Source organism: Peromyscus maniculatus, chromosome 2 (genome assembly GCF_049852395.1).
Source record: "Peromyscus maniculatus bairdii isolate BWxNUB_F1_BW_parent chromosome 2, HU_Pman_BW_mat_3.1, whole genome shotgun sequence".
Lineage (NCBI taxonomy): Eukaryota > Metazoa > Chordata > Mammalia > Rodentia > Cricetidae > Peromyscus > Peromyscus maniculatus.
Genome location: NC_134853.1, coordinates 12,976,902 through 13,003,951, shown reverse-complemented (window position 1 = coordinate 13,003,951; position 27,050 = coordinate 12,976,902). Strand labels below are relative to the sequence as shown.

Sequence of the window (27,050 nt, the reverse complement as noted above, 5' to 3'; positions counted from 1 at the left end):
TCAGTGGACTTAATAGACATCTACAGGACATTCCACCCAAACACAAAAGAATTTGACTTCTTCTCAGCAGCGCATGGAATCTTCTCTAAAATTGGCCACATACTTGGTCACAAAGCAAATCTCAACAGATAAAAGAAAATGGAATAACCTCCTGTATTTTATCAGACCACCATGGCTTAAAGTTACATTTCAACAACAACACAAATTACAGAAAGCCTACTAACTCATGGAAACTGAATAATGCTCAAATGAATCAAGGGAGAAATAAAGAAAGAAATTAAAGACTTCATAGAATTCAAAGAAAATGAATGTACAACACACCAAAACTTATGGGACACTATGAAAGCAGCACTAAGAGGAAAGTTCATAGCTCTAACTCCCTACATAAACAAGTTGGAGAAATCTCACACTCACAACCTCACAGCACATAAGAAAGCTCTAGAATAAAAAGAAGCAAGCTCACACAGGAGAAGACACCTGGAAATAATTAAATTGAGGGCTGAAATCAATAAAAGAGAACAATACAAAGAATCAGTGAAACCAAGTGTTGGTTCTTTGAGAAAATCAACAAGATAGACAAAACCTTATCCAAACTAAACAAAAGCAGAGAAATGATATCCAAATCAGAAAATCAGAAATAAAATGGGGATATAATAACAGGCACTGAGGAAATCCAGAGTGTCATTAGGTCATACTTCAAAAACCTGTACTCCACAAAAATGGAAAATGTAAAAGAAATGGATTATTTTTGAATAGGTACCACATACCAAAATTAAATCATTTCAGATGAACAATTTAAACAGACATATAGCCCCCAAGAAAACAGAAGCAGTCATCAAAATTCTCCTAAACATAAACAAACAAACAAAAAAAAACCTCATGCCCAGAGGGTTTCAGCCCAGAATTCTACCAGAATTTCAAAGAAGAACTATTATCAATAGTCCTGAAATTGTTGGGAACAATAGGAAGAGAAGGAACATTGCCAAACACTTTTTACAAAGCTGCAATTACCCTGATACCCAAACCACATAAAGACACAACTAGGAAAGAGAAATACAGACCAGTCTCTCTCATGAACATTGATGCATAAATTCTCAATAAAAGACTAGCAAACCAAATCCAAGAACACATAAAAAAAATCATCCACCATGATTAAGCAGGCTTCATCCCAGAGATGCAGGGATGGTTCAACATATAAAAATCTGTCAATGTAATATACCATATAAATAAGCTGAAAGAAAAAAACCACATGATCATCTCATTAAATGCTGAAAAGCTTTTGACAAAATCTAACACCCCTTTATTATAAAAGTCTTGGAGAGATCAGGGATACAAGGAACATACCTAAACATAATAAAGCCAATATACAACAAGCCAACAGCCAACATCAAACCAAATGGCGAGAAACTCAGAGTGATTCCACAAAAATCAGGAAGAAGACAAGGCTATCTACTCTTTCCACATCTATTCAATGTAGTACTTGAAGTTCTAGCTAGATCAAGAAGACAACAAATGGAGATGAAGGGATACAAATTGGAAAGGAAGTAGTCAAACTTTTACTATTTGCATATATGATAGTATACATTAGTGATCCCAACAACTCTACCAGGGAGTGCCTACAACTAATAAACACCTTCAGTAATATAGCAGAAAACAAGATTAACTCAAAATCAATAGCCCTCCTATATACAAATGTTAAACAGGTCGAGAAAGAAATCAGAGAAACATCACCCTTAATAATAGCCAAAAATAATATAAAATACCTTGGGGTAACTCTAACCAAGCAAGTAAAAGACCTGTGTGACAAGAACTTTTAAGTCCTTGAAGAAGGAAATTGAAGAAGATATCAAAAAATGGAAAGATCTTCCATGCTCATGAATAAGTAGAACCAATATAATAAAAATATCATTCTTACCAAAAGCAATCTACAGATTCAATGCAATCCCCATAAAAATCCCAACATAATTCCTTACAGACCTCAAAAGATCAATACTCAACTTCATATGGAAAAACAAAAAATCCTAGGATAGTTAAACAATCCTTTACAATAAAGCAGCTTCGGGAGACATCACCATCCCTGACTTTAAACTCTACTATAGAGCTATAGTGATAAAAATAGCTTGGCATTAAAAACTGACACGTGGACCAACAGAATGGAATTGAAGACCCTGACATTAATTCACACGCCGATGAACACTTGATTTTTGACAAAGTAGCAAAAACTGTACAATGGAAAAAAAGAAAACATCTTCAATAAATGGTGCTGGCATAACTGGATGTCAACATGTAGAAGACTGCAAATAGATTCATGTCTATCACCATGCACAAAACTCAAGTCTAAGTGGATCAAAGAACTCATCATAAATCCAGCTACAATAAACCTGATAGAAGAGAAAGTAGGAAGTAGCCTTGAATGCATCGGTACAGGAGACCACTTCCTAAATATAACACCAGTAGCACAGACACTGAAAGCAACAATTAATAAATGGGACCTCCTGTAACTGAGAAACTTCTGTAAGGCAAAGGACACTGTAAATAAGACAAAATGACAGCCTACAGAATGGGAAAAGATGTTCATTAACCCCAAATCTGACAGAGGGCTGATCTAGAGAATATATAAAGAACTCAAGAAACTAGACATCAAAATACCAAAAAATCCACTTTAAAAAATGGGCTACAGAGCTAAACTGAGAATTCTCAACAGAAGAATTAATTTCAAATGCCCAAATGACATTTAAGAAATTGCTCAACATCCTTAGTCATCAGGGAAATGCAAATCAAAATGACTCTGAGATACAATCTTACACCTGTCAAAATGGCAAAGATAAAAAATGCTGAAGACAGCTTATATTGTTGAGGATGTAGAGCAAGGGGAACACTCTTCCACTGTCGGTGAGAGTGCAAACTTGCACAGCCACTTCGGAAATTAGTATGGCAGTTTCTCAGAAAATTGGGAATCAATCTACATCAAGACCCAATGATACCACTCTGGCATATACCAAAAAAATGCTCAATCATACCACAAGGACACATGCTCAACTATGTTCATAGCAGCATTATTCATATTAGTCAAATCCTGGAAACAAACTAGATGCTCCTCAACCAAAGAATGGATAAAGAAAATACCAAAGAATGGATAAAGAAAATGTGATACATATACATAATGCAGTATTACTCAGCTGCAAAAACTAATGACATCATGAAATTTGCAGGCAAATAGAACTAGAAAATATCATCCTGAATAAAGTAACCCAGACTCAGAAAGATAAACATGATATGTACTCACTCATAAGTGGATACTAGAGAAAAAGATAATCATATTACAACCCCACAGATCTAGAAAAGCTACATAAGAAGGAGGACCCTAAGAGGGATGCATGGATTGCCCTGGGAAGGGGAAATGGATGAGATCTCCATGAATAAACTGGGGACAATGGGGGCAATAGAGGGGAGGGGATGGGAGATGAGAACATGAAGGAACAGGATGGTTGGAATGGAGGAGGGACAGAGTTGGAGAGCAATGAATGAGATATCTTGGTAGAGAGAAACATTATCTAATAAGGGAAAAACCTGGTGCTAGGGAAATTCCCAGAAATCTGTAGTGGGTAGCTGTTCCAGCTTTGACCTGGAAGTACTACCCCTAGTGAGGCTTCTGGTAACTGCTGTGCCTACCTATGAATACCCTAATTGTCATCAAAGAGCCTTCATCCAGTAACTTGTTGGGCCTGGGTAGCTGGGTAGAGTCATGCGGATTGAAGAGACAATGAAAAAGACAGAAAAGAGTTGAGAGGTCTGCTGGTCAATGCCAGACAGCCCCGAGTTTATTTCACAGCCAGCTTATATATAGTCTTGAAGGACAGAGGTAGAACAATGCACAGCACAGGCATTCAACCACTATCTATCCTGTCTTGCGTCAAGGAGCAGGCAGTTTCATTTTCTATCTCAATGTGCCTCTGGCTGGCATCAGCAGCCTGCATCTAGCTAGATAGTGTGTTGCTTCTTGTGGGCTAATCAGGACTTTCTCGCAGCCCTTCAAGGAGACTCTGTGGGCTAATCAGAACTTTCTCACAGCCTTGGAGCAAACAAACTTGAACTCTATTGACGCAGAATAGACTTTAGATTCAAACTGGAAAACTGAGTCAGTTGTGGACTCCCACAGTAACTGATAGAAGCAAATTCAAAGATCCACAGCCAAGCACCAGGCTGAGCTCCAGGAGTTCAGTCGAAGAGGGGGAAGAGGGATTATATGAGCAAAGGGGGCCAAAATCATAATGGGGGAAATCTACAGAGACATCTGAACCAAGCTCATAGGAACTCACAAACTTTAGACCCACAGTTGTGGAATCTTCATGGTACCATACTAGGCCTTCTGCATGCAGGAGACAGTTGTGTAGCTTAGTCTGTCTGAGGGCCCCTGGCAGTGGAATCAGAATCTATCCATGGTTCATGAGCTTCCTTTCTGGAGCATATTACCTATGGTGGGACACCTTGCTCAGGCTTAATGAGGTGGGATGGGGCTTGTTCCTTCCTCAACTGAATGTACCAGGCTTTTCTGATTCCCCATGGAAGGCCTTAAACTTGAAAGAGGGGTTGAGGGATGGGTCCAGAGGGGTGGAGCAGGAGGAGGAATGAGAGGGGGATCTGTGGTTGTATGTAAATGAATTTAAAAATTTTAATAAAAAATTTTTAATAAATAAAAAGATTCAGTGAGAACCCAAGGCATTTTTCAGATGAGAAAGTTTCATGCATACATAAACATCATGACTTGAATGAAGCAACAGAATATGACAGTGCAGCAAAAATAAGGGACATACCTTCCCTTAGAGAACGTGGCATCAGTTTATAACTGCTTATCATGTGACACTTTGATACACGTAGTTAATGAATTTTAGTCATTTTGCACACCCATTTCCCTCTCATCCCCATTCCTCTCACACTGGAACCCTTCTTCTCAAGATACCCCCTGCTATTTTCATATCTTCTTTCTGCACATGGCCCACTGGGTTTAATTGGAGTCTCTCCCCTAAGTATGGGAGCAGCAGTTATTTATTGGTGCAAAGGTAATTTACAGTAGCTACATCCCTGAAGGAAATGATAGCCCTCCTCTAACACATAAGAAGCAGCAGTCTCGCAGGGAGGGATGGAACCTTGTGGGCCTCTCCCCATTACTATTGATGAAAAGATAGCACATTTTGGTCACAGTGTCAGTCAAGCAACATCACATTTTACTGAAAAAAAATTGAAGAGAGCATTTTTTTATTTCAAAATTTGTTGCCAATTAAAATGATTATTCATGACACTGTATTGTGGAATACTACTTTTCCTATGCAAACGTGTTGGATTTGTTTATGCTACATTTGTTTAATTGTTTAAAGATGTGTTGCTGTTTCACCTTGCCTGCTTAAGACACCTGAATGGTCTAATAAAAAGCTGAATGGTCAATATTTAGGGAGTAGAGGGATAGGTAGGGCTAGAGGGCAGAAAGGAGAAGTAGGAGGAAAAATCTAGGTGAGAGAGAACGAGAGAGGATAGAACAGGGGAGAAAGAGAGGGTGATGCCTGGGGCCAGCAAGCCAGGCAACAGACAGACAGACAGACACAGAGTAGGATGTACAGAATTAAAGGAAGGTAAAAGACCCTGAGGCAAAATGTGGATGAAGAGAAACAGGTTAATTTAAGTTATAAGAACTAGTGAGACAAGCATAAGCTAAGGCCAAACATTCATAACTAATAATGAGTATCTGTGTCACGATTTGGGAACTGGTTGGTGGCCCAAATGAAAGCCTGCCACACACTGTATGTGGTCACTTAGCTATTTGGTATATGTATAGTCCAATCACTTCCAATTGACTCCAACTGATGTTAATTAATTTAGATACCAATGTTGATTAAACTAACTTTTGAAGTGGTTTTAATTGATAATTGGATTCAAAAGTAATTTAACTTTTTTTCTAAATTCTTTACAAAGTATTCTTTTTAATACAAAAGTGTATTTTCTACAAATTGCATATAACTAGGTGTAACAAAAAGTCTAAATATAGAGTTCTCTACAAAAAAAATGAAACTAGCATTTGCAGAACTACAGTGTGCTGCTATTATAAAAATTATTACAGAATTCAATAATGCTTTCATTTTCAAAACTAATCTGATGGTTAAGATCTTGCTTATATAGCTATAAAAATGAATTATTTACATTTTTTAATGATTCGGGGGGAAAATATAAGGTATTTTTAAACTATCACATGCTAGTGTTATAGTAAATGAGTATAGTTTTATCAGCAGAAAGTAATTTACATAAAATAAATGCTGAGTTATTGAATATGATAATCTGTGGAAACCTATTCTTGTTTGTCATATTTTGTGAGTTTTGGCAACATCAAAATTATAAAAATCTGATTTATGCACTAAATTCAATTCATAATATAACAACATACAGATACATGTGTCATATAATATATAATTTAAACATGATTGCTATACATTTCATTCATTCTTTCATGGTTTTGCCAGTTTTCTCAGGCACCCAGACACTATGATTAAAATCCCAGTTTGCCTGATATGAATGCCTGCTTGAACTAATGAATATTTTCATAAAAACACTCCAACTATGAATGTTTAAAAATCCTTGTCACAACATTCACCAAACTTACACATGACAGCTAGCATGTGTTACTGCATTTTCATGTTAAATATTTGATGACTGCCTCTTTAAATCCAAGATTCATAACCCAAAGGCTTTCATTTTCTTACACCATGTGTAATTCAAGAGACATTTATTAGTACAGTCTTCTTTTATGCATCAACAAAATATATCTGAAGAAAGCAATATATGAATTCCTTCGAATTTTGGACATATTTTAAGGTATTAATTATTTATAAGAATACTTTATTATATGTATTCACTGCCTGTTTTTCTCTTCTTCTCAGTGGAATAAAAATAAGATTTACAGTAAAAATGGTTCTTTTTAAAATTAAAACTATACTACAGCTTGAATCTTTTTTAAGTTACATTAAAAATGTGTAGAGATTTCTTCACCTGCCTATGCTTTCAGGAAATGATTGTAGCTTCCAGCTAAAACTCAGGTTCTAAGATATATCAGTGTCCCTCCAGTACCTTCTTAAAGTGATGTCAAATTTAGAATTACAAATTTAATTATAAAATATATATTTTAAAATTAAATAATTACAACCAGTATAGGGGAATGTCATTTTTACTATTTAATAAGGAAGACAACCAAAACTCTTTATAGTTGGCAAAAACAAAGTTTAACCATTTATAAGTCCCCCAGTTTTGACCTCGGCTGAACAAAGAGACAGACTATAATATAAACCTTTGTCTTGACGCTTTCCATAAAGCAAATCATTTCAGTCTTATCACATAATTCTCCATTGGCTTCACAATCAAAATGTTGGGTCTTGATCTCACAATCAAAAAAGTTAGTATTCACTTAATGGGTGATCAACCTATCTTTCTAATATAGGATAATGGACAGTTATTTTATTGTAATCTTTATATTTTCCAAACATTCCAATTATCACATTTTACTCCTGATTTATTGGGAGAGAGGGAGTTTCTATGTATCTAAATCCCCAAATTTTAATGCTTCTGCCTCAGCTTCTGAGGTCCTAGGATCAAAGTTGTATATTAGCAAGCTAGATCCTAGTATGCTTCCTTCATCTTTAACTAGTCACAGGTTTCAGTATGCTATCAAATATCTGAGATGGTTTGATGTTATGTGATGGTTTTTCTACCTACAGAAAATATATGTGTGCATTTATACATAAAATAATGCTCTTTCTGTAATACTGAAATTTCCAAAGGCAGGCATGTTTTAAAAGGACATTTTAGGCCTTAAGCCAAAACTGACATTCCACCTTTAATTATGTGAAAATCAAAAGAATGTATTTTAATGACAAATTATGAGAAACTCATGAAAACCATACTTTCTTTTAAAAGCAAGAATTACAAAATTGCTTTTCCCTTTATGAACTGTTCCTGTCAATATCTGCAGACAATCATTCCCGTATGCTTTTATAATGAAACTCTGCTTTCATGAAGCCTGGTCCATTCCACTCTGATTCTCATGATCACATCTGTCAAGAGCCCAGCTCCCCAGCTGTTACATTTGCTGAAAATTGGCACTTAGATCGCAATTTTTCTCCTCAGAAAAATTTCTGCAGTCACCCTAGGAGATTGTTAAAGCCACAGGTGCTGTGCACCCCAAACCCTAGCCTCTCGACCTTTCCTGTCACCCTGTCCCCCACCCTGCTCCTTGAACTTACACTTTCCTAAACACAGGATTTGTTATCTCCCAAACTGTGCAGGCTGGCCTTTGTCATTGCAAGGATTCTGATTTCTTCTCATCCTTTTTTTTTTTTTTTTTTTTTTACTGTTTTTACTATTATTTAACTACACTAGTTATACCTTAAAATGATCACAATTGAAAACACAAGTGTGTTAGCCTTTCTACTGTCTATATAATTAGCAACTTCACTACCACACTCCTAACTCTATCCAGGCACACTTTTATGTGACAGAATTGCAACCATTGGATTAATAATATATAAATACCTTTCCTCTTTGCCTTTGTATTTTATTTACTTAAAATAAAAAAACCTCACATTTTGAATGACCCCTATTGGCTTTCTCTGCCCAAGGTAGTCCCAGGAACTGGGTCCTCCTAAATGTTAAGACACAATGGTGAAGGGCAGGGGAAGATGCCTCTGTTACTAAAGTGCTTGTCATATAAGCATGAGGACCCAAGTCCATCCCTAGAACTGACATGAAAAGTGAGCTGTGGTGGCATGTGCCTGTAATCCCAGAACTGGGGAGACAGAGAAAGGAGAATCACTGGAGTTTGCTGGTCAGGCAGTCTAATAAAGTTAGTGAACTTCAGCTTTAGAGAGAAAGCCTGTCTCAAAAAGTAAAGTGGGGTGTAATGGGGGGAAAACCCGATGTGGACTGTTAGCCTCCATACCTATGCACACATACATGCAGAAACGGCTATAAACACAGACACAAGAGCAAACACTGACTTTTTCCAATAGAGATGGTAAGCTTATTCTTTGGCAAGGGTACTGCATGCATTGGGCAGGCAACTTTGCTGTTCTCAACACAGTGATTTCAAACCTTCTATACTCTTTTCAAACTGTAGAAAGCCCAGTCATTGCTTCAAATCCCACTACAGGTCCAAAGGGTTAGAGAAAAGTGCCCTTCAGTGACAGAGAGAATTGAACCAGTAAACTGAACCTACTTTTGTTCCAATCTTTTATTATTTTCTAGTTTAAATGTACGTTTTCCTTTAATAGCTTAGATCCATTTTGATCCTTTTTCATAGGCACCTAAATATCAAGAACTCTTTCTCTACTTTTGGCCATCCTCACTCATAAACTGACTAATTTATGTCTTTCCATCTCTGATCAAAGTTTCTTCCTCACTAAATATTAGGAGTTGACTCCAAAGCCAACCAGATGCCCAATTTTCAGCTTGTTTTTCATCAACTATATTTCTCTGTGTATGCATGATACACATGATATTTTAAATCATGCATACATATTTGTTTTGATTTTCAAATGTCATCATACAATGTAGCCTAGGCTGGCCTTGAAATCACAATCTTCCTACTTCTCTTCCCTCTGCCTTCTGAATAATAGGATTGCTAAAGTGCATTATTATTCCTGGCTCTAGATTTATATTAAGTCAAGTGATGATTGAATTAATGTCTTTTTCTACCAAAGCTCTTAGAATCTGCAAAGAGCTCACCCTGTCTTTGACAATAAATACACAATAGTAATACAAAACTACTGTGTGACCTACACTAAGCACAACATATATCAACCCCTTTAAGACAATAATCTTGTCCTCATTTTACAGGTGACAAATCTTAGGAACAGTGAGTCCACACAGAAGCTGACAGACATACATTTAAGATTTTGTTTTAAATTTATGATCTAATAACTTCATTTAATTGCTTTGAGAAGATGGAGAGTTTCACTAGGAGTGCCTCTGATGAGAAGTGTTAGGATGCATTTATAATGCCTTTTGTCCACACTGTCACAACGAATAGTATACTTCTGAAGCAAGAAAGTAGGCCTGCACTCAAAGTTATGCAGCCCTTAATAATCTTGGCAGTTTGGATTTGAAATGTGGAAAAGGCAGATGTGTAATGGGTTCATATCTGTATCACACACTTCAACTTAAAAGATGGGAAACATTCCAAGAGCGGATTAATTTTAATAATTATTAAAAAAAGAAAAGAAGAGAATTTAAATTTTACACTCTAAGTCACGGGTCTGTTTGGGAATTGTAGCCAATTACTTTTGGTCTCCATGACTCCAGTAGGGTGAAACTGCCTGTTCTAAAAGAAGACATGGGATGTCTTTGGCTATTGAGATTCAATGTTAACGTTGGAAGGAAGAGAATTACAATGGTATGGTATTGCTGGATAAATTACAGGGAAAGAGAAAAGTCAGTTACTTAACATCTGCCTTCCAACCCTGGCTTAGATGCACTGGATTCGGGATAGCCTTTTAAAATAAGGAAGAATCATACTCATTATATTTTATTTTTACAAACACTTTATAAAGTATTGAAGAACTGAATATAATATCTGATTCAATAATCAAGAGTAGAGGAAGCAATTTTCAACAAAGCCATCCTCCGTGGGGAAAGAAACACACTTGAGAGACCGTAAGAAGGCTTTCAACTCAGTGGGAAGGGAATGCAAAAGCCCTCCAATTGAAGCTCACTGTAGCCTGTGCACAGTTTGCCTGCCAAGAAATGCTCATTCAACACGGGAAAATAAATTCTCATTCACTAATAAACATGGGCAATTCTAAACTTCCTTTACGAAGTCAAAGTCTATAAATGTCTCACAAGTGGCTACCTCTTAATACAACGCCTCTAAATTACATCTTATCAGAAGGCTTTTGGGTTATTTCTTTTCTTTGACTTCAATTGTTCATGACACAATCATATGCTCCTTAAATTATTCAGATTTCAATGAAAGATCATAATTCTCCATCCACAAAGATCCTGCAGTGCATGATGTTTAATTTGGCAAGGTTTGTGCATATAAACATGAAATAAGATAAATTACTGGCAGTGTCAGCTATCAGCACCCAGTTCGACTGTCAGCCAAGGCTTAAGTGTTGTCTCTTGAGTTGAACATTGACCTGGGAGTCAGGAAAATAGCCCAGGGGTTATATTTTCCAATAATCTACTAGAGACCTATGACAAGTTCACAGCCAAGTAGTAAAGCACTTCTTAACTCACAGGACCATCAAACCGGATTAAGTGCTTTGAAATCTATGGATAACAGGTGCTCCAAGGACTGAAGAGCTCACCAGGTCGCCTCTTCCCCTCAGGGTCACTCATCTCCTTGTCCCCCCACACTAAGAGAATATTGATGAGAGGAATCACAGAAGATGCCCATGGCAACAGAAAATGATGTGGAGGAAGCTATTAATTTCTCACAGTGTAGTACAACTGTGAGGGCAAAGATTCAGAGTGATCTTTAAAAATATTAATTCATTTTAGCTTTTTTTAAAGTTTCCAAAAGTATGAGATTCTCACTAAGTAAGAAAATTTGGTTTTATAGACAATTATATTTTCTTTTACAGATTTTCTTTTACATAAAAATTGTCCCTAATAACATGTTACTAACCAAATTTAAGAAGTTATTTTTTTCATAGGAAAATCACCTAGTAAGATAGCTGAATATCCAAATAAGGACTCAAATACTGAAGATGATTTAAAAATAACATTCAATGAAGGAAAATCAACTTGGAACTTAGCAAATGTTGTTTCATTTAGTAGAACTTGTCTGGTTAACACAACTCAATTACTTGAAAATTCATAAAAAGTTATTTTGAAAGTAATCTAAGTTTTTAATTTAAAAATATGTCAGGTTTGCTTTGAAATACAGTAAGGTGGTAAAGTATAATTACAATGGGGGAAACCTACTTATTTTAGAAATTCATCATTATTTGTCATTACAACAGATGGTGCATAAACTATATATTGTTTATTTACCAATTTTTGAAATTATAATATAATTACATTTTTCCATTTCCTTTTTCCCCTCCAAGCACTTCCATATACCCCTCCTATTAGAATACTATTAAATCAGTGGTTTTCTAAGTGTAGTTTTTAAATCTTATAATTCTTTCACAATGATGTTAGAATCTATTTCTACTCTATTATAATAGTCCTGGGAGGCCTCGGGAGAAAACCTCCCAGGACCTGTCAATTCTGAGACCTATGACAAGGTCACGGGATTCGCTAAAGCTTGCTTTCAAACAGCTGTATTACTAAGTCCTTGGGGCTGACTTTCATTCTGTTCTGTTTCTCCAGTTGTTTTAGGTTCAGTGAAAGAATGGACTGCTTTTTTTACATATTTTTCTTATGGAAACAATAATAAAGAGGGAGAAAGTGAAAATGTTGTGTACATTTTCATAGTAATATAGTGCTTACATGCTATAGTAATACAGTGCTCACAATGTAATATGGTTTTTTTTAAAAAAATATTGAAAGTTTCTAGTATATAAAGTAGTCAATGTTTTTGAATTAATTTTAGGCATATTAAAACACACAATGAAACTTTGTAATATATAGGTACATATGTATTAGCCTTTCCATCTCATTATAAAATTAATTTATACTGTTTGTTGAAAGAAAAATACAAGCACAGAAATAATCGGAGAAAAATATATAAATGTGGAATTAAATGTCTTTAAATGTTAGCTCAATGAATTAACATATTTTCCCTCTAAATTGAACTAAAATGAAAAGTATGTAATTCCAACTTGGCCTTGAAGCACACATAGATGAAAGCATGGGAATCTGGAGTTGAGAAACTGATCTAAAATGAATAGGAAGACTGTACAATACAGCAGGCAGGGTGGCTGGTGCTACGGACTATACTGGAGGCTTGGACTTGTATGTTCCTAACCTTGAGTCTCTGTGGGCACTGCCTGGATTCTAACAACCGCATGGCAGCCAGGTAGTCACCCTTTTTCACTGCTAGAGTTATAGGAAAGGCAGACAAAAAAAAAATTTATACCCGTTTGTACCTCTAACACACTCCTGCTTCCTGAAGTGATTATTGGAAATAGTAGAAGCAGACTTTAAGAAACAAGTAACATTTTTGTAAAACAAAAAGTTAGCTTAACCATAATATATTTTTCCTGGACTGTACCTAAACATATGTGTCTATTTGACGTGACTATAAAACTCAGGAAAAATATAGAATGGTCAGTCAAAGCAAACTGTGAAATCAATTTCAAGTAACAAAACTCATTAAAATACAAAAGTCTAAAGACTGAGAGATGGCTTAGCAGTTAAGAACGCACATATTGTTCTTGCAGAGGACCTGAGTTTGGTTTTGAGCACAGATATCAGACAGTTCACAACTGCCTACTACAGTCCCTGATGCCTTCTGGACTGTGCAGCCACCTGCACTCATGTTCATAAACACAACACACATACAACCACATGTATGCACATGTGTGCACACACACAATTAAAATTAAATAAATAATTTTATGTCTACAAAGCTACCAAGTATTTAGAAATGTATTGACAAAAATAAAGACAATCTTGCCTTCTTTTGAACATAATCATTAGCTTTGGGCTCAGATACTTTCTTAATAAACTCTTAGACTCTTTATAATTGCTTTCTATTTATTTATTGTATACTTGTGTATGTTTCCCTGATGTAATATGAGTAAATAAACCTTGTCTATGACAAAAAATAAACAAATAAAATCTTTACCAAACTTCTATTAAGAATGCCTGAGTTGTTCCTAAAACAGTGCACCCACAAGACTATTTTTCTTCCCTCTTTCCCTTCCTTCATCTTTCCATCCCTCCCTCCCTTTTCCCTCCTTCCTCCCTTCCTGCCTGCCTTCCTTTCTTTCTTCTTTTCTTTTTTTCTTTCTTTCCTTTTAGAAAACTAAGCAACCCTGGATAAGACCTTTAGGTTATAAATTCACATTCCAATACTTCCCTGCCTCCTTCTAATCAAAATACTGCTTCCAACTGAACCGGCCAAAGTATATTACTGGTCCTGGGTATCCAGTTCTCAATGCCATTTAGTGTTTCCCTGTTTCATGTGGGCACTGTGCCTGCTACTGTGAATATACGTGTTCTTTTACTATTTATGGCAACATGTTACATTAAGACATTGGTCTTCAGTATCTAGCTTCAATCCAGCATGCTTGGGTTCAACCAAACATGGAGAAGTAATTGATTGGAAGAAAGCTAACAACACAGTAAAAAAAAATATTCCATGTAATAGTTATTTATATAGTATCCATTCTGTTTAGTTTTATAAATTTCAAGAAATTAATTAAACTATTTAAAATGATATGTGCTTTTGTATTAAAAAAGTATACTATTTGTATAAGAAATCTGAGGGTTTAGGTATTTGAGCACCTACAAGAGTGGATACTGAGAGACACAGTATTATACTCACTTTTTAAATGAATATTGTTTCAAGATCTTATAACCAGCAAGTGGCAGAGAAGAATTCCGACTGCAGTCTAACGGACTCTGAAGTCCTCACTTGTTGCTATCACTCAAAGTCTTGTGAGTGTGCCAGGACCCACTTCCTTTATTCAGCTTCCCAGACACCTGTACACAGCTCTGTACTTTGGCCAAGGTATTTTGGCTTCTGCCTCATTCTAAGCATAGAACTAGGCCATTGCAAATATGAATAATGCTTCTAGCTTCCACACAATAGCTTTGTAACAGACAAAGGTCATCAAGATAAGAGCTTTAATATCTCTTATTTTTTTTCTTTTGAACACAATGTGAAAACTGTATAAATGAGGACCTTTTTGCTGCCTGAGAATCCTATGCTTTTTGTAACATTCCTGAAAGATTATTTTAAAATCATTGACCTTCTTAGGAATGGAAAATGCTCAACATTATATATAATGTTTCAAACGTTGTCATTTGGAGGTGGTATGTATTTAACATTTTCTACTCCTCTGAAGACCACAGCATGCATTAAATATAATATTTTGCTATTAAATATTTTGCTTAGTTTGCATAAAAATTAGGATCATAAGGCTGATCTGAACATTTCTCTAGACATGGAATTGTATTATTGTTTATAATAAAAAGATGATAAAAATAAGGAATTCTAAATTTAGCAAATTTGAACATATAATCATTGTGTGTTATAAATTTCAGAAATAAACTAAATTTAAACATCACAGTGTAAAATATTGGTTGCTTTTTCTTCAAATCTTATTTGCAAAGTGATTGAGAAGATGAGGAAATTGTTGAGCAGATGCAATGTGAGAAAACATTGCCTCTGAGCCACATGTTGATACTAAAGTAATGATATTAGCTAATATTGCCTGAGTTCCCACTGTGTGCTTAGCTTATATGGATTTTTTCAATGTTAATTCTCACAGTATCTTGAGATCTGTTACTAAAATAGTATAATAGTATTGAAAATAAAGAATTTAAAAAGTAAATCCACTCAGTTGGAGTCTGAAGCAGACAGTTTCATTCCCAACAAAGTGTGTCTCCATGGACTTCAAGGATTCTGAGAGAAGGGAAGGTCCTGAACCACCAGGACATTGGCTTGGTTAATATGAGACCTGTGCCACATGACAGAGGAAGGGATCTGGAACTGAGGCTACTTGCATGGGTCATTGTTTCTCTGTTGGGGGTGGGTGGGAGAGACAGTCAATGTGTGACTATGTGACAACAATGAATCTGCCTTGACTTTCAAGTGACACCAGTGGAGTAGTGATGGGTAGCAACCCTCTTTGCTAAGCCCATGTTTACTGGTCACTATTCTGTTGTGATAAAAGTTCATAAACATGGAATCTTTAAAAAGAGCATATCTGTCTTATTTTTAGAGGGACAAGAGCCCTTGGTGGTGGGGCAGAGATGTGATGCAAGCTGGAGTCTTGAAGGCAAAAACAGGACACTGAGAGTGTCACATCCTCAAACTCAAGAAAGAAGCTGACAGTGCAAATGAAGACTAGGATTGTTCATCTCAAGGACAGTCTCAGTGATTGACCTCTGTCATCAAGGCTCCACCATATAAACTTCACCAAACTGTACCACTGACTGTCAATGTGTGTCTGCGTGTTCAAATGCCCAATTTGTATTAGTCATTTATAACTCAAAGTACCACAGGGGTTTTGTTGAGTGAATGACAGATGTGTTGAGCACTTGCTTTCTAGTTTGGGAATTTGTGGACCACATGGAAGTTGGGCTAGCTAGTGGAAATGTGTCATTGGGGGATAAAGAAATTCAAATGCAGTGTCACAAGCCACCTACCTACCAGTTCTATAGGGAACAAATGCTCCCACCACCATGGCTTCAGTGTCTCTTGAAAGCCTGTGCACAAATAAACCCTTTCTCCCAAGAGTTGATTCTGGTCTGAGATTTGGCCACAGACATGAGAAAACTACGCATGAGAAAACAAGGGCATTGGTTGTGGTACAGAACCTGATCAAAACAATTGTCGGTTCTGGCAAGCAATTGATTGGTTGGTTGCTTGTGTCGATGTCACAAGGAGGCATTATCAAGAATGTTAGCAACTAGTCCATGTTAGGCACTGCTTGCATTGGGCTTCTGTCCTTGTATCTTGGAGTAGACGTCAGTTGCCTACATAGCAGTTGGACTTAAATTGGGCTCTTATAAACTAGGAATCTCCAATCAACTGGACCTTGCTAGAGTGAGTTTGTTTCCAGTTTATTGGTTTTGATTTCAGGGATTAAGATTTGCTGTTTCATTTTTATATTATGGGTGTACATTCTAGGTTTGATTTGCAAATGTCTTATCTTTTCCTTCATTATTACTTAATTGCCTATTTGCAAACTTATTTAAATTTTTTTATTTGGTTTCAATTTTCTTCTGTTAGAACATGTGTTACTGTATATTACCCAGAGCAATTTCATAATATTCCCATACATGCCTCTACAGCACATGAGTCATCTTCTTCGGCTCTATTTCACTTTCTCCACTCCATTCAGTGACTAATATTCTTTCTTATATAAATGCTCAGCCATCTTTTTCATATCCACAGGAGAAGAAAATGTCATATTTCTGTTTGTGGAATTTGTTTGTTTTGTATGATATTATCTCTAGTTCTAGTGACTTTCAATATAGTAGAACAGTTCAGGGCTCATTGTGTCTGAATATGGACTCTTCCCCATAATCTTAATATACGCTACACTATTATTCATTTTGTTTATGTAAGCTATATTCTGGATTTTTTTATATTTCTATGGCATTATAAGACATCATTGGGTTGTTTAGGATATCTCAGATTTCAAGACACAGAATTCATAGCTATAAACTTCTGTCCTAAAACTACACTTTTTTTGCACTGTGTATCCCTGAAATTACCCACAAAATACAGTGGATGAAATTGAGTTGAACATCATGGCCATCCCCAGGGAAAAGGATATCCTTGAAAAGAATTTCAGGATCTTTTCATCTCTAGGTTGAGGTCAGTTTGGAGAGGTGATGCTTGCCTACCACCTTCCCACACATGCACAGGTGGCTTGCAAGATCCTTGAAAAACACCACAGTGCTCTGGCTCACATCAGCTCTGAGGTAAACATCCTTCAGTCTTTGGAACACAGAAATACATTTCAGTTTTTCCATGTCATTGACACTCTGACAACAACTTATGTGGTCATGGAGTAGGTCACAGGAAAAGATCTAGAAATGTTCCTCAGAGAGATAGGCTATCTAAAGGGGGAGGAGGCTAGACCTATATTCCAGCAGTACATGTCAGTGGTACACTTTCTCCATCAAAGACTCATTGCACATCGCCATATCAAATTAGAGAAGATCCTTATTGATGGAGCTGGTAAAGTCAAGCTTAGTGACTTTGGTAACTCAGCTTGCAGCAGGGCAGATGTTGAAGGAGGTCTCTGGGCCCTTGTTCTAGTGGGCCCCAGAGATCATGGCAGGGAAAACTTACCATGGACTGGCAGATGATATGTGGAGTTTGGGCATCAGCATGTATGTCCTGGTCTCAGAGTGTTGGAGCCCAGTTTTAGGTTTCCTAGTAGCTTTACCCAACAGGTCTGCATAAGGAGGATGATTGGACCAAGGGCCTGAGTACAGTTGTCTGGGATGGTCTGCACTTGGCTGTGCTGGGGGGGATGTCTTTTGCCCCACCCCTTGGCATTCCTTTAAGTACCCCAGGGCAGAGACAGTCAGGGCCAATGGCTTAGGATCCAGGCCCTCCCGAGGCTATCCTGTATTTCCTATCTTTTTCTTTCCCCTCTATCCTTCTAACTAATATTTCCTGCTGCTTCTACTCAAGAGTACTCTGGGGAAATGTGGGGGTGAGGGATGCCCCCCCCAACAATAGGGCACTTTACATATATAGAAACTACCCTTGATGGTATGCACAGGCTCATTACCACCACAATGTGTCCCATTCCCTATCATTTGTCAAAACCCTGTCACATCATCATTGCATGATTACTCATGGTCCACATCTGGTACAGGCTAACAATATGCCAGCTTGTGGAATGACCCTGGCTGGGCCACATACACAAACATGTACCATCTGCCACTAAGGAAATCTTTCCCAGGGTCATAGAGACTATGTGCACTGTTGGCTATACCTATGAGGAGACTGTGCCACCCCTAAAACATAGGCAACCAAATAACAGCAACTATAAACGTCCTTAAGTACCAACTGAGCTGTGGTGATACCTATCAGCAGGATGAGAAGCCCTGAGCCAATGTAATCTCTGCAGATCCACTTAGCTTCCCATTTCTCTTGAAGAAGAGAGATAGTGAACCAGTCTTTCACTTAGATGAGAAGGGTGTAGAAGAAAAAGGCAAGGGATTTAGAAGCTACACCATGATCAACATGCCTTGAGGTGATGCCCTTTTCAGATATCACAGTCCCAGAAGGAGATTCACTGACAGCTGATATCAACCCTGCTACAAGGGACATTGCAGTCAACATGAATTCAGTGGCTAGTCTGTCTGGGATCTCTTCTCCAATGAGGCAGTTTTGGATAGAATACCCACCGAGTTTGTGAACATGGGCTTCACAGATAAGCCATCCACATACCCAGGGACCAACCCCAGGTTTGACCCATAACCTCTGGATCCAGGCCACTCAGAAGCTAGAAGCTGATGAGGAAGTGAATTTCCTGTGCACTGAGAGCACTGTGCTGCTGCCTCCCCACTCCACGTGGAAAAATTGAAATGTCCTAGTAGAACCCCACTCCTGTAAGGAGTGCCTGCCACAGGAGGAAGCCAGGACAGAACCACTTATTGTGGTGTCCCTGCAGCCCAGGGTGACAGGCCCCTGCATCCGTCCTCCAGCTATTGATTCTGAGCTGCTAGTTTGCTTCCCCTTTACCTTACTAGACCCCAACACTGCTTGCTAGCCCAGAGGTGGACATAAGACACATCACCCCAGTGAGGCTCTACCTCCCCAGTTTCCATTGTACTTATAGGACCAGTGCCCATGGGGTCTAAAACAGCTGCCTTTGCAACCAGGAATGACTTTTATGCCCACCTCATGCTAATCATCATCTTGATCACTTTATCTTCCCCACCTCATTTTATGACTGTCTCTTGGAAAGAACTGACTTCCTTCTTTCAGGGCTCCCATGCTTCCCACCATCTTATGATATAGCCTCTTTACATCATTTTTCCCATCTCACAACGGGATTTACAAACTTCATTTGATTGGATTTAACTTTGTTCTGCTCCAGTGTGGCAAGGGCACCTTCCATGTAGGTTACAGCTCTCTTAGTCATATAGGTTTGCCTACATGACAGGAAATCCAGGGGCCTCATCTGTGTACATTATGTACCTGATGATCCTCCTGATGACATTCCTGGAAATGTTCAAAATTGCCACTTCAGGAGCCCTACAACATGGTGTGAAAGGAGCTCACTTTCCTTGTCCAAAGGACATTTTTTGTCATGCTCTTGCAGATGACCTAAATTAAGTTGACAACCTTCACGTTGGATGACTCACAACAACCTCATAAGATGTGGCTGCAAAAGAGAAGTGGCTGAGGCCACTAAGAGCAGCACCACCTGTGCCATATATTCTCCTGAAGAATGTGGACATTCCTTTGGAGCCTCTGGAAAGGAGTCCCATGTCCTTGAATCTGATTGAGAGGAGACAATGGATGCAAGAGTGGAGTTGATGCTGCAACCTAACCTCTCAATGTTCTTCAAGTTCTGATTTGAGGTTTTTGTTTTTTGTTTCTTTTGATTGTTTTCATATATCTCTAAAACTATGTTTTTATTTGTCTGCCTTAGCAATATTTAATATGTTTAATTAAAATATAGAAAGTAGCATATATATGACATTACCCTCTGCTGCTAAAGTTTCATGTAAATATTTGGATACTCAGATGTAACCATGAAATCCTTACCTGGAAAGTAAATGCTAAAGGACTAGCCAAAAAGAAAAAAGAAAAAAAAAGAAAAAATTAATTTTATAGGTGATTGCAAAGATCTAAGAATAACACCTGCAACCCATTTCCAAATAAAATTATAGATTGTGTATTGTTAAACTAAGTGTGGGTTACCATGACTATAAGGATAGCCCAACTAGGAAAGGTGACAGAGACACAATAATACAATGTTCTGCATCCTCTTCTCAATACAGACATATTGATTATGTCTTTTATCACTTCATTTTCTAAGATCATGTGTCGTACCAGTTTTGAGTTTTTCTCACTACTTCTCTAAAGAAGGAACATGGGAAAGCAACAATATTTACAACATACCCACATTAAAGCCAGGGTTCCTTCCACAGCTTAGCACAGTAGGTGTCATAACCACGTGTCAGGAGCTGCGGGGTGGTACAAACTAAAACTAAGGAGGAAGACAACCCGTGCAAGCTACCTGTTCATCCTGCAATCAAATGCAGCTCATCCTGGGACAAAAAGGTCGTTTCCACTCCTCAGTGTAAAAGTGACTTGCCTCTGTAGCTAAAATATTTGGAAGATGGACAAACTTCACTTTTTTCTATCCTTTCTTAAAATCTATTCCTTTAATATGAGACATTAAAATTTAAGGTTCAAGAAGATAAAAGTCTAATATTTAAAAACTTTAAAGTATTTGAAACATTTTGCCAAATAGTAGAAAGTTATCATTCATTTATTCATATTTATGCATATCAGCCTTTGGTTTTCAGTTTAAAAAAAGAATATTATCAAATTATGATGAGAACAATATGGATTTTTCTAAGACATGAGTGTTTTTGACACATGTTGTCCAAGAAAGTGAATATATTATATATTCTGTTTTGTTTGTTTTAATTTCTTAGAATTTAAACTGTTAGCAAAACTCCCAAAGAGATTAGAATATACCTAATTATAACTTTCTTTTCCATATTTTAATTGTTTCATTCCAAAGAATAAGCATGGTTCATTCAATTGACTTCATTTCATGATTTGTACATTATCACATAGAATCACTGAAGCAGAAGAAGTTGTGTGAAAGGGGGTGGGTGAGTAGGGGGAGGAATGGCAGAGTACACAGTCCTTCTCCAGGCAGAGCAGTTACTATTTTATCCTTATAAAATGAGCCCAGCATTTCATTACTATTTTTCTTTATAAGCACAATTGGAAACCCAGAGTATTTGATAAACTCTACATCTGAACTATGCAGTAACTAAGTGTATAATTCACTCTGCTTCTCAGAGTGACAACTTGAATTTCCTTAATATATAGTTACTTTCCCAGAAATTAAACAATTAATAAGCCAGCAGCTATGTGAATCATTAATTATTCATACTTACCATACCAATGAGCATTAATCAATTATAAAGAGATACAGAAATTAAGACCAAGAGAAAAAGCCAACCCTAGCCTTTTAATACTGAAGCTCTGCTAAGCCAGTTTTCCCAAACATATTTGGTTTGTATAATAACATCAATATGCACAGCTGTGCTTGCTGCTTGAGTTTCCAACAAAATAACCAGTTTGTGAGTATACACATGCTGTCAGCCAGTAACAAGCAATACTCATCACAATTCTGTAGTCTTTGACTTAAAGGGCTTATTAGGGTTCTTTCAAATGATTGTACTTTATCAAATATTTAGTATTCGCTCTCCTAGCTTTCCAAAGAATTTGAAGCACATTGAAAAGCATCTCTAGAATTCTTTCATAGTTTGAATACCAATAACTTCATACTAAAACATAAAATGATAATGATCCCCAAAGCCAAACATCCACCTGGAAAATAGCCCAAGTTCATCAGTTGTGACATGATGTCAATAACAGAGACACAGTTTCCCTGACAAGTTTGGAGCCTGGAATTATCAAATGAGAAGTTTATTCCAAATGCATAAGGTATCTAGATTATGAAAATGCCTATTCTGATTTTTTTTTTAGAAATCAGTGGGAGAGAAAGCTACATTTCCTAGGCTGCACTTTTACCAAGAGAAAAGTAGAAAAAGAAGAATTTATTGGTGGGAAATAGAAACTAAAATGAGAGGACTGTATTAATCACAGTACAGAAATTGAAACAGCCATTTACTTATAGCTGTCAATCAAACGTTACTGTCAGGTGTTACCTGGAAATAGGGTGGAAACAGTTCTTCAATTGATGCTCTTCAGAAATAACGAGCTTGTTTCTCAACCCCCAAGAACAGAGAAGGGTCATTGACAAGCACCATTGAGTGTCCCATCTCGTTGTTCGAAGCTGGGAGAAATGGGGAAGCTGGGTCGATAGTAAGAGAAATTAAAAACAAATGTGTTCTATTTTTCCTGTATCTTTAGTTATGAGTAGTTTTCTTTTCTGTGCCCTTGAGCATTCATAAGAGACGGGCACCTATTCCTTGAACTCATATTATATGTGGTTAGCTCAACAAGATAACCAAAAATGTATCTAAAATATCCCAGTGAGGATGTGAGACCTTTTTCTCTTTGAGTGTGGTGGGAGCATGTGGGTACTCAGAAAATCTATAATTCAGAAGATCTTATTTAGCAGGCAGGAAAACTGCAAAACCCTGAAAACTCATGTTCTTTCTTTGGCTAGAATGAGCTACATATGAATTCTGTTTCACAAAATTAGTCCACAGTAGAATTTCTGAGTGTGTTTGTTTGTTTGTTTTTGAGACAGGGATTTTCTATGTAGCCTTGGCTGTCCTAAGACTCACTCTATAGACTAGGCTGGTCTTGAACTCATAGACATCATCCTGCCTCTGCCATCCAAGAGCTGGGATTAAAGGTGAGCACTACCACCACCTTGCTGGAAGTTATATATCATACCAGCATTATGCTGAACACAGTGGGGAATGCAGAAAAATATCAAATACACTGACTTTATTGCAAAGACCCTACAATCAGTGAATAAATTCCTATTAGAATTCAATATTTTATAAAAGGATCGATTATATGCAATGTGAATGCTACATAAAAGTTTGACTCAAATGAAGACAGGTAGATTTCACCAATGACCACTGGAGTAGTCAGTCCTTGTTAGGACAGCAGAGTCTCAAACACTAACAGAGATCCCCTGAGCCCGCCAAACCTTCAATTTAGCAGATGTCACTATCTTGAGACTTACATATAGACTCAAGTTTGAGAATTTCTGTCTTAGATGTTTTTGTAGGAAGGCTGATAGTTAAATCAGTTGCTCTCCTAGCGAGTAGGACAAAAGCCAAAGAACACAGGGAATTTTAGGCAGGTAATCGATATAAAAAATTGTAAAAAGAAACAGTAACAACCACATAGTCTTGGATCTGAGATAAGTTCTGGGTAGAGTTCAGTTTGTCAGTTGAGACAGAGAAGAAAATTCAATGTGTGGGGAAAGTTACATCTTGAAATGGAGAAGAGGACTGAGAAAGAGCTGAAATTAGATCGAAGGCATTGTGTGAAAGAAGGGTGCTTTTGTAGTAATTGTGAGTCCCTGTACAGATTGTTTCCTCCTTCAGAATCGAAAAATTCACCCTCTGTCTCTGTGGGCAATATGCCAATCCCTTAGTTAAATCTCTCTGAAATTTGACTTCAGCAAAAGAAGCGTTGCTCTGGCAAAATTCTGCCCTTGTCCTCAAGCTGGCTGACTGCTGATGGCTGACTTTGCTAGGGTTACATGATGGAGCCTCCAATGAAAGCCTGAAGAACAAGCAACCATTCAACGAAAATGCGCCATGACACCCTCTCTTGGGCTCCCAGATGAGCTCAGTTCTGCACATCTTATTCTCAGTTTGTTTTCCTCCTGAACAATTTCTAATATGTTTCCTACACACAAATCTTATCAGCCTAGTTTCAAAAACCATGACCCAATATTTTCTCAAAAGTTTAATTTTAGCCAAAAATATCATAATTAGTTCAACATCCAAAGTCATTCTGGTATTATCCATTTTTTATCATTTGATAAATATTTTTAAGTACCCAACTAATATACATAAAAGCATATGCATATACATGTGCATGTTTTTAATAGGTTGGGTCTATGTTTCACTTTTTCAAAACACCTACTGAGTTCAGTACAAATTTGAGTGCATTATAAGAATTTAATTCATAAGTTATAACGTAACAAATACATTTTTTTCTGAAATGCATTTATACTTAAATTTCCATGAAATTCCTTTAGATTTAAATATTCAGTGAGGTTGGACTTGGGCATCATCCTCATCCACTCGTTCTAATTTCCCTGTTTCATCAAATGAAAAATACTTGGTGTTCAATAAATAACAGCTGGCTTGATAAACAAGTAAATCACAACACTGAAGTGGTACATATATCTCATTAAGCACTTAGTATATTTAACCTTAGCACTAGCTTCCAGAACAGCATCAGAGGAGGCTAAACCCACACAGAAATGCACATTTTAAACAGCAAACTTAGAGGTACACCTCAGACTTACTAAAACAAAACTAGAAGCCCTATAGTCTTCTATTTCTTCTGAATTTTAACTATGCACGTATTTCTAACAAGCTCCCAAGGACTGCTGATAGCCCATGCCCTTATTGCATTGAGTGAGGTGGAAGGAAGCTATGCTTTTTTCTTATTATTATAGCCGGGCGGTGGTGGCGCACGCCTTTAATCCCAGCACTCGGGGGGCAGAGCCAGGAGGATCTCTGTGAGATCGGCAGAGCCAGGAGGATCTCTGTGAGTTCGAGGCCAGCCTGGGCTACCAAGTGAGTCCCAGGAAAGGCGCAAAGCTACGCAGAGAAACCCTGTCTCGAAAAACCACAAAAAAAAACAAACTTATTATTATTATTAAAAGATTTTCTATTCATATTACATACAAACCACAGACTCCTCTCTCCTCCCTCCTCCCAGCCTTCCCCCTAACCAGCCCCCTATTCCCACCTCTTCCAAGGCAAGGTCTCCCATGGGGAGTCAGCAGAGCCTGGTACATTCAGTTGAAGCAGGTTCAAGCCCCTCCTCCTTGCACCAATGCTGTGCAAAGTGTCCCACCATAGGCACTGGGCTCCAAAAAGCTGTCTCATGCACCAGGAACGGGTACCCCTGCTTGGGGACCACCTAAACAGTTCAAGCTAAACACTGTATCACCTATGCAGAGGGCCTAGTTGAGTATCATGGGGGGCTCCTCAGCTACTGGTCCACAGTTCATGCGTTTCCAATAGTTTGTCTGTCTCTGTACATTTTCCCATCATGATCTCGATGTCCCTTGCTCATAGAATCCCTCCTCTCTCTCATGGATTGGACTTCTGGAACTGGTCCTGGCACCCTGCTGTGGATCTCTGAAACTTGAAGCTATGGTTTTACAAACTCCTCAGGAAATTCTAATCTAATGTATGTTTGTTCAGACTATTTCAAGATTTTCTCTGGTTTGACTTCACCTAGTGATTCTGATTTAGCTAGGTCAGAGCAGAATCAGCATACTAGCTTTTATTTAATATGTAAACAGAATTATTACCAAGAGTTATGATTGGGCTCACAAATCCACACCAATGGAATGGCAGAAGCTGCAGATACAAGTGCCTCAATCTAGTGTTCATCTATTTTTGGACATCCCGTTCTACCACCCCAAGAACAAAAGAAAATCCCTAGGTGGTCCTATCATCAAGATTAGTGCCCAACATGGTGACCACCTGAAAAATATAATAAGCACTATTTCTCAAGTTTTTAAGAATTATGTATGAAAGATATTTGTATCACAAAAATGAAAGTAGAAAACATGACTCAAGTGCTATCATGAATCATTAATGATATTTTCCAGGCTTTAACAAATCTTTGCCCTCTTGATTCCATACAGTCTCTAGGTAGACAATTTATCATGTACTGAGACTACCTTTTTTTAATCCCTTCTAAAATTTACAGAACATGGAATGCTTTTACTGCTTTCCAATTCCCTTCTGAAATTATAACCTGGTTAATAAAATTATTTTCTTTTACATACATGTTTATCATTCTTTTGAACTGAATCTACAACACTTCTCTGAAAGATGATAGTCACTTTTCAAAATGAGTGGGAAATTTAGGACTTTGTCATCATTTTCAATATCAGATACCAGGCGGTAAAGCGCAAGAATTTCAGCTGAGGTCTTAGCCACTAGATGCCGCTGATGTGTCTAGAGGCCTAGGAAGTGAATTCTACAGAACTATAAAGGCTTACATCTTGGAAAATAAAATGCTGTTACTATGGTGACCAGCTGAGATTATGGATAATGAGAGTACCATGTTTTCCACTCTCTAAGGAGCTATTGTTCTCCACATATTGCTCTATGCTGAACATTACTGACCTTCAAAATGTATCAAAATCATTGGTTCTTTTCTTTCTGAAATAAAGGATATTTCATTCAGTACCTTTGTGTGAGTGAGCAGCTGTGCACATCAGTTAATCACATACTCAAACACATACACAGTATGGGAAGAAACTATTATTCAATATAATTTTTCATATGTAGATACAGAAAATTGATCGGTGTTCTCAACACTATATGATATCATAGTTTCTACAACTTTATGTGATCTTGTATTATCTAAATTTTCCCTCTACCAAAATAAGAGAAATCAAGAAATCAGCTCAAAACCTATCCTCTCTGTAATAGCATTAAATATCTAGCTAGGATTAGCTGTAGACAAGTACCTGTTTTCA

General features: G+C 37.3%; 1 long non-coding RNA gene across 1 annotated transcript; it reads left to right on the top strand.

Annotated features, from left to right (window-relative positions):
- Positions 1-16,576: 16,576 nt before the first annotated feature.
- On the top strand, positions 16,577-20,338 carry LOC143271632 (uncharacterized). The gene is made up of 2 exons (XR_013048834.1): positions 16,577-16,705; positions 19,953-20,338. It is a non-coding gene; the product is annotated as an uncharacterized LOC143271632 (long non-coding RNA).
- The last annotated feature ends 6,712 nt before the right edge of the window (positions 20,339-27,050 follow it).